Source organism: Camellia sinensis, chromosome 2, assembly GCF_055761805.1.
Source record: "Camellia sinensis isolate YWXY chromosome 2, ASM5576180v1, whole genome shotgun sequence".
Taxonomy (NCBI): Eukaryota; Viridiplantae; Streptophyta; class Magnoliopsida; order Ericales; family Theaceae; genus Camellia; species Camellia sinensis.
Genome location: NC_138962.1, coordinates 148,803,957 through 148,820,148, shown reverse-complemented (window position 1 = coordinate 148,820,148; position 16,192 = coordinate 148,803,957). Strand labels below are relative to the sequence as shown.

The 16,192-nt window shown below is 35.7% G+C and overlaps 1 protein-coding gene across 1 annotated transcript in view; it reads right to left on the bottom strand.

Moving 5' to 3' along the window:
* LOC145788787 (putative disease resistance RPP13-like protein 1) overlaps positions 1 to 15,419 on the bottom strand; it is a 30,929-nt gene extending 15,510 nt beyond the window's left edge. Inside the window, exons 1-3 of the mRNA XM_082915786.1 lie at positions 15,242 to 15,419; positions 10,580 to 10,609; positions 9,615 to 9,710 (exon numbers count right to left, since the gene is read on the bottom strand). The gene's annotated coding sequence lies outside the window, so the exon portion shown is untranslated. The remainder of the gene's footprint in view (positions 1 to 9,614; positions 9,711 to 10,579; positions 10,610 to 15,241) is intronic.
* Positions 15,420 to 16,192: the final 773 nt, after the last annotated feature.

The following is a 16,192-nucleotide window of genomic DNA, read 5'->3' as shown; positions in this document are numbered from 1 at the left end:
CGGTCGCATTACACCCTGTTGATCTAAGCCGTTAAATCTATTTTGGCTACAATTACGCCATCAGGAGACTGATCACAGCGATCCAATAGCCCTTTCCAGCTATTTAACGCATTTCAAGTCCATCCGTACAATCAAAATTTGTCATTTCAGCTCGCAATATATATATATATAGACATAAATAAATAAAAATACAAATAAATTGCAGATTTGATTATGATATTAGTAAGTACCCTACTTTGTCTCGGCTTCATTCTGATTTTGCCACGGCACCGAGCAGGGGCACGAAACCCGTTTCAAATCATTATCGGCCTACTCAGCAACTTTGGCCCAAGTCAAATTTATTCCTTCCGAATAACCAATCTTATTCAAAAGCAATGGGGCAAATATACGTTGGACAAGAAGCTCAACTCCACTAAATTGATAGCAAACCTAACCCGGCAAGATTATTCGACCATTATTAAATTCAACATTATGCATGATCATTATTCGGCCGTGCATCACTGGGACATCAGTCAATTTTTTGCTTTCCAATTGGGGCACATTAGCCGATCATCATCTCAGCACCTTTGATATGCATGAATACTCGGCCAACTTGGTACAAACATTACAAGGATGATTACTCGAGTTACAAACTTCCGCTCCTTTTCACACAGCTTCAAGCAAGCGCCCGTTTTGAGGCAATACATTATACTCTTGGCAGACAGCAGTTTGCATATTTTTGCGTGCCGTCATTTTATCAAAGCCGAACCTTCCCTACAACATAGGGTAATGGGAATCTGCATTCTTTCCGACTAACACCTGGCATTCGAAAGCAATGGGGCAAGTCTACCTTGGACTAAACGCAAACCGAGCAACTCGGCAATTAAATAGTTAACCCAATATCTACTTGGCAATTCCATACAAGCGGAGCAATATTACTGGCGATTAACACGTCCACCTTATTCAGTACGGGATACATTATTCAAAGTCCTTGCCACATCGGCACTTAGTTGCCACTTAAAATCAGCAAAAGTCTCTGAGTACAGCGCAATCTTCGCACTCAGCACAGAGCGCCGTTAGCAAAGGCCTACACCCTTGCCCAGGGTTATAATACCATAGGTTTACACCCTCACCCAGAGATAATAATACCGTGGTCCAATTTTTTACTGATATATCTATCTTATTTGGTTCAGGTAATCATTTCCGTGTTCAGCCTATAGAAATATTTCTAGCTCGGCATAAAAGTCCATATTTGGAAGCAATCTTTGCACTTGACAAAATATTGCACCCATGCCCGGGGGTTAAAATACTGCGGCCTGCACCCATGCCTGGGGCTTAGAATACTGCGGCCTACGCCCATGCTCGGGGGTTAGAATACTGCGGCCTACACCCATGCCCGGGGGTTAGAATACTGCGACTTACACCCATGCCCGGGGGTTAGAGTACCGCGACCTATCGTTATGATTTATTTGTATTCTTTTATGGGTTTTAGCTCAACCCCCCACATCTTATGATCCACATATATACATTTTTACATACATTCAAGACATACGTACATTTATACGTACATCGTACATTTATACATACATTCAAGACATACATACATTTATACATACATTCAAGCATACATTCACGCATACATGCAGACATTCATTCATATATTTTATTCATTTATCCAAAGTGTTCTTTATCAAAAAACCTAACAGCTATTTGAATAGCGTAACTTGGCAAGAAAAAACTCTCATTCCTTCTACCCCAAACAATGAAAGTTTTGGGGCAGTTGTGGAAGCCAGAATTTTATAGATACTAGCTTATTGGGCCTAACCTAAACAAAGCCTACAAAGGTCCATCCCAAATAAAGATCACACCCCCTATCTATATAAAGGGGGGGCATCCCAAGTTAAAGGTATGTCTGTTCTCCCTCCATCACACACACTCACCCCTTCTGATATACATATATACTATTTCTTGATTCAGGGACTGACTTCATCATCAGAGTACTCCCGGCCGGAAACCCCGGTTGGGTGGCACCGACTATGTTCCTCATTACAGATCTACAGGGGTGAAACTCCTCTTCATTGGATCTCTACAACATCTATGTGAGAGGATATCTCATGGTCTCACATCAGCGTTTTGCCAACATCCCCCATGCTCTTCCTACTGAATTGATCACACTCTGCAGCCTCTACCCGTTCGCCAAATGGGGGATCGACCTAGTTAGTCCACTACCCACCGGTCGAGGCCAGACCAAGTTTACGATTGTCACCATTGATTATTTCACTAAGTGGGTAGAGGCAGAACCCCTTGCCACCATTACCGAGCGGAACACGACCAAGTTCATCTGGCAGTCGATCGTATGCTGGTTTGGCGTCCCTCAGGCTATCGTTTCCGACAACGGCAAACAATTCGACAACGCCAAGTACAGGAAATTCTGCGTAGACCTCCGGATCCAAGCATGTTTCTCTTCCCCAGGTCATCCCCAAGCCAATGGCCAAGTTGAGGTTACCAACCGTTCTCTTCTGAAAATCATTAAAACTAAGCTAGAAGCTTAAGGGATTTTGGGCTGAGGAACTACCGAATGTACTTTGGGCTTACCGAACTACAGTTCAGACTCCCACTGGGGCCCCTTTCCGCTTAACATACGTCGCTGAGGCGGTTATTCCAGTAGAAGTCGGTCTGCCTACCTCAAGGGTTTTACATCCGAATCCAGAACTAACCGAAGAGCTTCGTCGGGCAGACCTAGACCTAATCGAAAAGCTTAGAGAGACCACTACTGTCAGATTGGCCTCATACCAACAAAAAATGAGAACACAATACAACCGCAAAGTCCGACCAAGGGAGTTTGCTGTAGGGGACCTTGTCCTAAGAGAAGTAACTCTTGCCACCAAAAATCCGACTAAGGGTAAACTGGCAGCCAAATGGGAGGGACCTTACGTTGTGAAAGCCCGACCACGCCCTGGCACTTACCGACTTCAGGACATGGAAGGTCGAGACCTCTCCCACCCGTGAAACGCCGAACATCTGAAACGTTACTTTCAATAAGTTCCTATTTTTGTATTGCTCCGTTATTGTATTTTCTTTTCGGCAAATTTACACACTTGAACATTCTTGTTCTCCTCTCACATAATGTAACTTTTTGATTAACTGGGCTACACTTTCCTTGACAACAATTTTATATCTCAGTTATCTACATGGTGTCTCAATGACATTTTGATTGCAGCACTCATAAAAAGCCTCAACTAGACTGAGCATCAAAAGCCTCGTCCAGACCGAGCACAAAAAGCCTCAGCCAGACTGAGCATGAAGAACTTGGCCAGACTGAGCCTCAGCAGCCTCAGCCAGACTGAGCACCAAGAGCCTCGTCCAAACCGAGCACAAAAAGCCTCAGCCAGACTGAGCACAAAAAGCCTCAGCCAGACTGAGCATTAAAAGCCTCAGCCAGACTGAGCACCAAGAGTCTCGTCCAGACGAGCAACAAAAAGCCTCAGCCAGACTGAGCATTAAAAGCCTCAACCAGACTGAGCACCAAGAGCCTCATCCAGATGAGCAACAAAAAGCCTCAGCCAGACTGAGCATGAAGAACTTGGCCAGACCGAGCCTCAGCAACCTTAGCCAGACTGAGCATTAAAAGCCTCAGCCAGACTGAGCACCAAAAGCCTCGTCCAAACGAGCAACAAAAAGCCTCCGCCAGACTGAGCATGAAGAACTCGGCCAAACCAAGCCTCAGCTTGACTGAGCATGAAGAACTCGGCCAGACCGAGCCTCAGCCAGACTGAGCACAAAGAGCCCCGTCCAGACGAGCGACAAAAAGCCTCAACCAGACTGAGCATGAAGCACTCGGCCAGACCAAGCCCCCACCAGACCAAGCATAACAAGGCCATCCATACAAACTTCATGCTTGTGGCATTAATAGACACACTTAGTCACAATTCTAGGTCTAAGTTTTTACACCACTCTTTACTTAGTCAAATTCCAAAGACGTTCTTACATGTTTCCTTTACTAGTCAGATTATTTTCTTCTCTATCAACTTTTACAAGTCAGCCTCTTTCCTTACTAGTCAAGCATGACTCTAATAAACCACTCTCATCCACTGCAGCAATGTGGCACGCATAAATTCATAATTTTTACACATTTTAAATTTCACTCTACATTGAGGAGTTTTTAACTTTACTCTGCATTGAGTTTTTATTACACATTCAATTTCACTTTGCATTGAGGAGTTTTTAACTTTACAATGCATTGAGTTTTTATTACACGTTCAATTTCACTCTGTATTGAGGAGTTTTTAACTTTACTCTGCATTGAGTTTTTATTACACGTTCAATTTCACACTGCATTAAGGAGTTCTTAAATTAAGTTTTTATTACAAGCTTAACTCTACTTTGCACTTCACAATGAGTTATACATTCTCATTCATTTCAGTTGCACAAGCACAGACAATCCAATGAAAACACAACTGAAATTTTATTTATTCATAAATTTGTACATAAGTTCATTACAGCAATTCAAAAAAAAAAAAAAAAACAAACAAACAAACAAACAAACACGAACACGCCAACACAACTCTAAGTACAAGGTCTTCTTCTTCTTCTTCTTCAATTACTCCTCTTCCCTGGCCACGAGGTCTTCTTCTTCAATACCCTCATCCAGGGAGGTCTGGGCCACATCGTCGTCGTCAATTTTTACACTACTCAAGTCTAAGTTTAGGAACAGCACCTCAGCTTTCCGCTTGAACATCTTCCAACCACTGTCCCAGAACTCAGTCATTTCGTGTTTATAAAAGTCTGACCGCTGGAAGCTCTCAATGACTTTTGCCTCAGTCCTATCCCCAGCGGTCGTCCTTGATGGGCCCGCCCCCCCAAACTCCTCCCTAGCCAAGCTGCTGGCGACCGCAGCATCAACTGCCATCTGAAATTCAGCAAACCCCTTGAATTGATCCACTGCTACAACATACAGATCGGGGTATGCCGCCTTTTCAGAGGCTGCCTTGGCCCTCTCTTCGTCCAGATCCTTCTGCAGGGTCGCCCTTTCAGAGGCTGCCTTAGCCCTCTCTTCCTCCAACTCCTTCTTCAGGGTCGCCCTTTCAGAGGCTGCCTTGGCCCTCTCTTCCTCCAACTCCTTCTTTAGGGTCGCCCTTTCAGCAGTTACCTTGGCTCTCTCTTCCTCCAACTCCTTCCGCAGGCCCTCCATCTCCTCCATTGTCTTCGCATGCTCGCCCTCCAGCTCCTTCTGCAGACCATCAATCTTCACGTCTGCCTCATCCTTCTGTTTGACCAGCTCTTCATTACTGGTCATCGCCTCTTCATGTCGTTCAAGCGCGACCGAGCAGGCTTTTTGGGCCTCCTCCAGCCTCTTCTACTCGCCAGCCAGTTGGAACTCGAGCGACACAACCTGGCAACGTTCGTTCTCCAGCTCCAACTTGACCGCTCGCAACTCAGCATGGGCACTCTCCCAGCTTACACTCTCCTTCTTCAAACTCGCAAGTTGAGCCTTGGCCTCGTCTGCCTTCATCTTTGCAGCTGTTGCCTTTCTCAGCAGAGCCCCTGCTAAGGTAGTTACCTCCATTTGAGCAAAGCATAACCTCCTCAGCAGCTCAGCCTCATTGAATCTGGCGGCTGAGCGCACGGCCGCCTCCTCCATGATCCCCACAAGGCGATCTGCACCTACCTTGGCTGGGCCTTCTTCTCCCTCCAGCCGCCCTGCCACTGCGCAAGCGTGGTAGATCGCAGTCATCAGACTGACTCCCCCTCCTTGGGGCGCAGGACCCCCCTAGGGCTGTTCTCCTCCCATTGGCTCAGGGCCAGTTGCTCCACCTTCTACTTGCACTTCGGGGGCGACCCTCGCGACCTCTGCGGCAATCCCCACCACTATTGGGACGACCTCTATTCCCTCCGACGCGATGTCCACCACTTCTAGGACGACCACCCTTCTTGGGGTCTCCTCCACTCCCCCCCTCTCTGCCTCCTTGGCCATACTGGTCTCTTCTGCCCTCACTTCCCTCCTTTTCTTCAAGGCAGGCTCTTCTTCACTCCCCCTCACTCTCCTCTTCTTCTTCACTACGCCCTCCATCTCTATCTCCTTCAAAGCCCTCTCCTTCAAAGGATCTATTGGGGGCGGTCGTGGCACAAATTCACCTAAGTCTCTTTCTCCTAAGGGTTTGGGGCGAGGTCGGATCCTCTCCCTCGCAACCGGCTTTGGCGGTCGGTCTGCCTGAGACTCTTTGAATTTTTGGGCTTTAGCAAGGATGGTCTGATCCTCCGCCTCTTGAGCCTTCCTCCTCGCCTCCAAGTCCGCTCGGTCGAGGTCCCCACCGCTCGGCTGTGGACCTAACCCTACCGCAAACAAAGCCGACGACTAAACGAGCTCGTCCCATCTGGCTCCTTCCTTCTCCCTCCATTCCTTTACCCTCTTCACCCTCTCCTCCGCTGCTGCCCCCAGTTTTGGCTTTACAGATTTGGTGGGCACTCTCCACACCGTGCGAACCCTAACCTCTCCATTCGCGGACACGTAGAACCACCGCGGCCTCCAACCCTTAATTGATGACAGCAGCCCCGCCACCAGACCCCTCACTGCCGCCGCCTGCAGCGTCACCCAAGTCTTTTGTTGTCCTGCAGCGTCAACCAGGCGAAACCAGATCACTTTCATGGCCACCCCTTCGTTTGCCTTCGGCCACGCACTTGCACAGGCCAGTACGATTTTCCACGCATTGGGCATTAGTTGGCCCAGCGCTACCTTCAAACGATTTAGGACATCTACCACCACTTGTGGCACTGGCAGCCTCAGGCCTCCCTTCAATGCTTCCTCATAAAGAGCAAACTCCCTTGGCTTGGCGTCGGATGGCCTTTCCGTCAACATCGACAACAATAACTCTATCTCAACAGGAACCTGGTATTTTTCACGAATAGCCTCCAACTCCGCTGCAGTAACCGTTGATTTGTCAACCTTCGTGTGCCAGTGATCCGATTTCGCCTGGTTGATTGGCTTCGGAGCTACCATTATGGTGGAGGCATGAGATTGTACCACCGGCTCACCCACCCTCTCCATTTGCCTCTCCGTCCTATATTGCTCCGCTAACTCCACCGCATCGTCATCACCAAGCAGATCCACCCTGGCATTCGCAGCTTCTTCTTGGTCCATTTCTATGGTATGTCTGCGAATCGCTTCAGATGCGGGTACAAGGAAATCGAAAAAGTGTTGCAGAGGTGTATCGTGAGCAACAAAGGAATTAACACTTGGAATGTTTTGATTTTTCGCAAAGAAGTAGGTAAATCGAATAATACCAAAAGCCCACGGTTTGCCCGTATTCCAAGGATCCCAATTAATTTTTGCCAGTTTGAAAACTTTTCAAAATATCCGCCAAAACTATCTTTTCAACACCCATAATGACGTATCGTTTCATTTTTGACCCAACGCCTAATCTCCCCCCACGAGATGTTGCCACGTATACGACCACGATCCACTGTCTCTTCCCACTTCCTTGTCTTTTCCACTTCAAGGCCATAGCCCACTATGAACAACCCAAGCCCATCACTCGGAGCCCAACACATAACCCAGCTGGTGAAGTCCAGAACAGTTGAAATCCAACATGGCATAAAGAAGCAATGGCATTCAGATATATGGCAGGTAAAGGACAGGCCACATCAGCAGACAAAGATCTGTAAAGTTATTGCCACTGCACATCACCATTAATGCAGCCCATCACAGCATTTATTACGACAACACATCTTCGTCGGAACAACACCCCCTTACCTTGAACAAGGTAAGCTACAACATAGACTTTCGGCCAAGACGGCAGGTCGGAAGGGACAACGAAATGATTACCAAAGGATATAAGCAAACATTGAAGACAAGAAGAAGGTTAAGCTTTCTATCTCCAATCTCTCTCTCTACATTCTACTTCTCTTTCTAACTTGCCCGTCGGAGGGTTCACTGGGGGACTATCTCATTCCCCGTTGAACTTGTTTGCAGGTTATTTGGCGGGCCCGATCATTTGGACGTGGACCTGAGGAACTTGAATTAGTCCGATCCATTCACCGGGATAAACTGTTTCATCAATATAAATACATCTTTTATGAAGAATTTTGATAGCTTGATGGGCCATGGAACCTATCACCTCCAATGTGGAGTCGCCGGGTGTAAGGTTTCACTTGTTGAATGACACAAAGGTGCAAATTTTTACACTTCTTTTATTTTCAAACACTGTGTTTGGAATATAATCAACCTTTCACTGTGAAAAACATCTGTTTGGTTTAAAAATTTTAAAAATAGTTTTAGAAAATTTTAATTCGTATTTTTTTTAACATTTAAATTTTTTTATAAATTTTATAGATCCACTTAATCTAAATACATTTAAAAAGTACAAAAATTTGTAAAAAATTTATTGAATATAAAAAAATATTAAAAAATATTGAATTTTTATATTTTTTTGTATTCAATGAATTTTAAAAAAAAAATTATATAATTTTTATACTTTTTAAGTATATTTTAAATGGATCTAAATATTAAAGAATGATTAAAATATTTAAAAAGAAATTAAAAAATAATATTCTATTCACATTTCTTTCACATTTTTATTTTGTCTTTTTAAATTCTTATTCAAATGGTCAGTACCAACTTACCGTTTTCTATCTCCAACACAAAAATATATGATTGTTTTCAAGAAAATTGGTTTTTCACATCTGTGCTAGTACAAACGGGTTTTTCAGGAAAATTGCTTTTTCACATATGTGCTAGTACAAACTGGTGTCTAGAGAGTGGACGCACATATCTAACCAACTAAAAATCATAAACACAACATTCAACAACAATAACAAATTATGAAGTACGGAGAATTGAGTACCCGTAAAAAATGCAGCGACACTCTATAAAGTTATACACCATGTATAATATGTACACCTCACTATATATTGAGACATATTATGATAATAATAAAAAAAATAAAATAGGAAAGAGAAGCTAATCCCGGGCAGGAAAACTTATGCATTTATATGTATGTATATTAATTTTCTAAAATGAATCAAACATTATACAAGCATATATTTAGGCCTCGTTTGGGAAGTGGCTATTTTAATAGGTTATTTGGCTTTTTGACTATTTTAATAGGCTATTTTAGTTTTTGTGTGTGGGAAGATGAGATGGATTTTATTTGAGTTGTTGTATTAAAAAATGTGTTGAAATGATGTTTGAAATTAAAATGACAAATTTGTCCCTAAAAAAATATTTTTTTAAATTGCTATGAAGGGGTAAAATCGTAAACTGTTCATTGATGGAACAAGTGACAAAGCTGACAGTGTAGGCTGTGCCTACACTGCCGACTATGCAGTCCTATTTTTTTTTTTTTTTTTTGAAAAAGTTTGCAAAAGTGGCTTTTTGGCTAAAAAATTTTTTTAGGCTATAATAGCCTCTTTAGGCACTTCCCAAACAGCGCCTTAAATTGTGTTTGGATCATAAATTTAAGTAGGAATTTTTTTAAAAAAATTAAAAAATGAGATAAATGCGAATGAAATATAAGTTAAAATTTTTTTTATTTCTCTTTTTATTTTGAAGTCTCTATCTAAATTCATAATTTAAATAAATAATTCAAATATAGAGTTTGAGAAAATTACAAGAGATAAATTAAGGAAACGAGAAGTACCTGGAAGCAAATTAACTTGAAACACACACAGAGAGGCAAATTAACTTGAGAGAGAGAGAGAGAGAGAGAACTTGTAAGGTAGGGAAGGGAGGAAGCCTGCTTGACAAATAGTAGAAGAGAATAACCAAGTGAGTTTCCGATCACAGAAAAGAATGATAATAAGGTGAGACTCAAATTAAGGGATTGTTTGGCAATTAAGGATTTTAGTTAAAAGATTAACAAAATATTTAAAAAATTAAAAATATGAATTCATATAAAAAAGTTAAAAATTCTTTTTTATTCACTCTACATTTTATATATTCATATTTATAAATAATTGAATCTTACAATATACATAATTTAAATCGACACAATATCAACAGGCACAACAACTTTAAAGTTTAAAGCACAATTGTATTCTTTTGTCCTTAGGTATAGGTAGGTGGGTGGGCGGGACTTGTTTTTTAGCATTTTTCTCATCACTATCTTTCTCCTTTCCCTGTTCTCATTGAACCACTGACCATGGCGTCTATACTAATTATATATATTAAGAAAAAAAAAAAAAAGATTTTTAATGAGAATGAATGTGAGAATTAAGTTTTCAAACTAATTTTTTTTTATAATTTAAAATGTAAACAGAAAATTTATTGATTAGTTAATTAAACTAAAAAAATAAAAAATAAAAGTTCTAATTATTTATGATTTCAAATTTTAAAATTCAAACCAATATGAGAAATCATTCTTATCCTTACATATTAATTTCCTAAAATGAATAAAACATTATACAAACATATATTTAAGTTGTGTTTGAATCATAAATTTAAATACAAATTTAAAAAAAAAATTAAAAAATATAAATGTGAATAAAATATAAGTTAAATTTTTATTTATTTCTCTTTTTATTTTCAAATCTCTATCTAAATTCATAATTCAAATACACAATTTGAGAAAATTACAAGAGATAAATTAAGGAAAACAAGAAGTACCTGGAAGCAAAGGAAGGGAAGGGAGGGAGCCTGTAGAAGAGAATAAACCAAGTGAGCTTCCAACCACACAGAAAAGAGTGAAAATAAGGTGAGACTCAAATTAAGGGGTTGTTTGGCAATTAAGGATTTTAGTTAAAAGATTAAAGAATTATTTAAAAAATTAAAAAATTAAATTCATATAAAAAAATTAAAAATTATTTTTTTATTCTTTACATTTTATTTATTCTTATTAATTTTTTTAAATAAATAATCGAATCTTACCATATAAATAATTTAAATCGACACAATATCAACACACACAAGAACGTTAAAGCACAATTGTATTCTCTTGTCCTTAGGTGGGCGGGACCTTTTTTTTTAGCATTTTTCTCAACCCCACATGTGACAGGCACAACAACTTCAAAGCACGGTATTCTCGGCTGATTTTCCTGACTATGAGATTTTCAAAATTTTGGGTTTTCATCTTTGTTTTTAGGAAAATTTATCCATAAGTCCTAGTTTTTGAAACGTTGAACCATTTAATTTTAAAAATTTTCTTATGTTCCATTTAGTCTCATTTTTACATCAGCATAATACAAATGATGTAAATGATCTGATGTTTCATTCTATAATTTCAAAATTTATTGAAATCTGATGAATATTAGATATTTTTCATCCTATATTTTGAAACATTATTGAAATTTGATGAACATTAGATGTTTGAAATCTAATGTTTGTAACATGACTCTGATGTTACTAACATTGTATCTGATGTTATTAACATTGTAATGGGACCTTTCAGTCTATAAGAAAACTTTTAGGACTAAACAGTGCATAAGTTATTAATTTGAGATTTATTAGTGCATCCCCTTGTTTTTAATTGGAGGATGAAACGGTTTTACTGAATTTGTTTCTCAGAAAACGACTTTTTGAAGAACCGTGTTTTGCAATTAAAATAATAATAAAATTTAAATACATTTTAATTAAGTTTTAATTAATTATGAATTAATTAAAAACAGTTTTGATAAAACCGTCTTTACACTTAATTTTTTTTAAATTTATATTTTTAACATAAATATTTTTTGACCAAAAATATTTCTAATACAAAAATGATTTTAGAAAAGTTGTTTTATTAAATGGATTCAGAAAAACCGTTTTCACAATTTTTTTTTTTTTTTTTCTTCATGTGAGAAGGTTGTTGGACTTAGAAACTAAAAGATGAAAGAGAGAGAGCAGCAATTCCAATGCATTCAAAGATGAGTTTCTTTATAAAATAACAGCACAGACAAAACATAATCCATATAATATTCCAACAAATCTCATCAAGATTCACGTTCATATATTGTGGGGGTTTGAAAATTTGTTATTTTAGTAAATTATTTTAATTTTTAACTATTACAATTTTTATGTTTAGAAAGATAATTGAATTTTTTTATAGTTGAATATGATATTTGTAAAAAAAAAAATAAAATGATTATAAATTTGATATAATATTTTATCTTATTAATTATTTTAACCTATTTTATTTTATTTTATTTTTTGTAAATTTTAACCTAAATTAAGTGAAAATCACACTACCCAAACAGCCCGTATAAAAGTGAAAATCACACACGCATTCCTGATATTCCACCGTCTCCTTTTCTCTGTCAAGAAAGTTCTCCACTCGATAAATTCTTGGGTTTTTTCTTGGAAAAATGACTTATACCCCCACTGTGAGTCGATCCCCAGTGAGGTGGAGGGCTATGATTGGCGGAAAAAAACTGTTTTTTAAGGCATCACTGTTTTGTGTGTGTGTGTGTGTGTGTTTGTTGGGGGGAGTTCATCATGGGTGTTGTTGGAGGTTGATGTGAGAAATGACAAGTGTGATAAGCTTAGGGAGGTCTTTGTAAAATCAGAATATTTGACCAAATTACAAGGTTGCGTTGGATAACGATTACGTTTTTTATTTATATTTACTAGTATATCATTCGTGCTATAGACGAGTTGTGTTTATAATTATCTATATATATGAATTGTGATTTTTAAATATATATATATATATATTTTTAAATGTCTTCTTTTTTTATATTATATTAAAGTTTAATATTTTGATAATAATCATATGTGTTAGACTTTTCAAGGAATTAAATGTCTTTTTTTTATTATATTATCTTAAAGTTTAATATTTTGATAATAATCATATGTGTTGGACTTTTGAAGAATTTTTTTTTTATGTTTGTTCTTAAAGCATTAAAGTGTTATTATGAGGGAAAATAATTATATGTGTTGGGACTTTTCAAGGAATTCATATGTGCTGGATTTCAAAAAAAAATTATACTTATTCTTAATGCATTAAAGTATTATTATGAGTGTAAAACTTGGGTGTTGAGAGAAGTTAATAAATGTTAAGGTATTTTTTTTTTAAATAAAAAAATCAAGAAATTTACATTGGGAGATTGGAGCTCTCACAAGGCTTGGGGTTAAAAACCCCCTTTTGCTTAATATATAGTATAGATAAAAATTTTATAAATTAATTTTTGTTTATTTTTAAAAAAAATATAAATTATAAACGTGTTTAGTTTAAACAAAATATTTGAAAAATTTTAAAAACATAAACTAAAAAATATGTTTATTAAGGCCTAAAATATTTATATTTATTTTTTATTATTTATGATAATGGGATCATACACATTTTAATTCAAAAAAAAATTATTTGAAAAAATTTATTTGACAAAAAAAATTAATTGAAAAAAAAAAATTTGTTAACCAAATTTTTAAATTTCTGTTTAAAAACCAACGTAAGCTCATTTTTTTAGTTTATGTTTTTTTCTCGAATTTACAAATTGAGACAACCATTTATAAACCAAAAAAATTATCAAACAAGTTTTTATGACATTTTTTTTAAATTTTGTAAATATAAATTGAAAACAAAATGGTTACCAAACATATGTTGTGGGGGTTTAAGAAGTTATTTTAGTAAGTTATTTTAGTAGATTAAAATTTTTGTATTTAAAAATATAATTGATTTTTTTTATAGTTTGATGTGATGTTTGTATTTTCAAATTAAAGGCTATTTTACTTTATATTTTCAACATAAATATTTTTTGACCAAAAATATTCTTAATACAAAAATGGTTTTAGAAAACCCGTTTTATAATCAAACACATCACTTAAAATTATTCAAAACTCAATTCAAAAATTAATTTCAAAACTCATAACTAAACACACAATTCAAAACTCAAAACCAAACTCTTTTAAAATTCTATTTTTAAAAAATATTTTTTTGTTTTGTTTTTTAAACTTATTTTTAAGATCATGATTTGAGTGTGGAGTCGTGTTTTGAGTCATGAGTTTTGAATTGAGTTTTGAAAAAAGAAAATTTGTTTGGTTATGGGTTTTGAAAAGAGTTTTGAGTTGTATTTTGAGTTTTGAGTTTTGAATTGTCTTTTAAAATTTTTTGGATTTATTTTTTATAAATTTCTAAATTTATTCTTAATTTTATTTTTTTAGGATAAATATTGTATATTTTAAATATTTATTTATTTATTTTAATGTGCACTCTATTTCATACATTTTTGTGTTGTATTTTTTAAATATTAAAAAATTGAAAAAAAATAATTTTTATTTTATAAAAATATCTTTAAATATTTTTTTTAGTTATATGTATAGTTACTATTTCAGTGTAGAGTTTTAAAAGTAGTGTGAAATTTCATGTTTGATTATGAGTTTTGAAAATAATTTTTATATGTTTGGTTATGATTTGAGACTCTTTTTAAAACTCAAAACTCTTTTCAAAATTTAAAATTTAAAAACTCCTTTCAAAACTCTTTTTAACGCTCATAACCAAACAAATTTTTTCTTTTTAAAATCCAACTCATAATTCCATACTCAAATCACAAATCCACGTACAAATCATAATTTCAAAACTAACCAAACACCATCCAAAAGTTCTGAATTTATGTGGACCCAAAAAATGATAGAAATTTTTGTAAAATTTCAAATCCAAAATTCACAAAAAATTTAACTTATATTTTATTTACATTTTTCTCATATTTTTACTTTTTATTTTTTTAAATCCTTACCAAAACGACATACGACTCTTGCACCAATTTTACGTTATCCATCTCCAAAACAAAAATATATATGAATGCTTCCGCGAAAATTGCTTTCCTTTTAAACACTTCAAACATATGTGCTGCTACAAATTCGTGTCTAAAGAGTGGACACACATATCAAACCAACTAAAAAATAAAAACACAACATTCAACAGCCAAAATTAAAATAAAATAAATAAAATAATAATGAAGTTCGGAAAATTAAGCACCATAAAAAATGGAGTAACACTATAAAACTAGATGCATGTATATGTATACACTTCACTTTATATATTGCGATATATAATAATAATAATAATAATAATAATAATAATAATAATAATAAAATCAAATTAAAAGAGAGAAGCTAATCCTGGGCCGAAAAACTTATGCATTCATATATATGTATATTTTCCTAACAAGAATCAAGCATTATTGATGCTATATATCATGAATTTTGATGAAGATTTACATAAGTAAAGAAAAAAGTAATGAGACAAATATGAATAAAATGTTAGTTAATTATTTATTTATTTTTTTAAACTTTTATTTAAATTCATAATTTATATACAGAGCATACAAGAGAGAAATTAAGGAAAACGAGAAGTACCTGGAAGCAAATCAACTTGAGAGAGAGAGAGAGAGAGAGAGAGAGAGCTTGCTTGAGAAATGTAGTAGCATAAGAGAATAATAACCAAGTGACAAATACAAAAGAGAACTTAATAATTGGATTTGTTCTTACTTGTCTATCTGTGTTTGTCTTTTCTTTTTGTCTTTTAAAAATGGCCAGTCCGTTTGGTAAATTATTAGATTAATAAAATAAAAAATTGTGACTTCTCACTTAACTTTGAAAAAATAAAATAAAAAATGATTGTGATGTTTCATAATTTTATTTGGACAAGATAAGAATTAAAATAGAACACGTCTCCTTTTATTTTATACATGTTTGATAAATAATTTTAGATATTACAAAAATATTATACATAATTATTTGTACTTTTTTTAGAAAAAAATTCACTAATTTGATGAGAAATAAATATGAGTTTTAATTAATTAATTAATTTGATTATTTCTTTTTTTTTTTGTTATTTCTTATCTCTTTAATTATTCAAAATAAATGAGAATCTTTTTTTATATTTTTTAGCAATGTTACATCTCCTAATTTTACTTCCTTAATTTCACCTCTAATAGTGTGACACACTCCCTTATGAATTGATTTCACGCTCCTCTCCCTCTTATCTTTAATTTTCTTAATTCCACATTATTAGATGTGAAATTGAAAAAATAAAATTAGGAGATATTCTTGGGCTTTTTTTTTTTAAGGTCCCTGGTATTAACATTTTATAGCATAAAGGACACCAAATATTTTCATCATGTCTAAGGTCCCTCAAGTTGTTCCAGAGAAAATTGGTCCAGAGAAAATTAGTCCAGAGAAAATTGGTCCAGAGAAAATTAGTCCAGAGAAAATTCACATCACAGAGAAATTTGGTTCAGAGAAATTCTGACTTTCCAGAGAAATTTTACAAATTTCTCTGATTTGAGAAAGGAAGGGAACATTAGA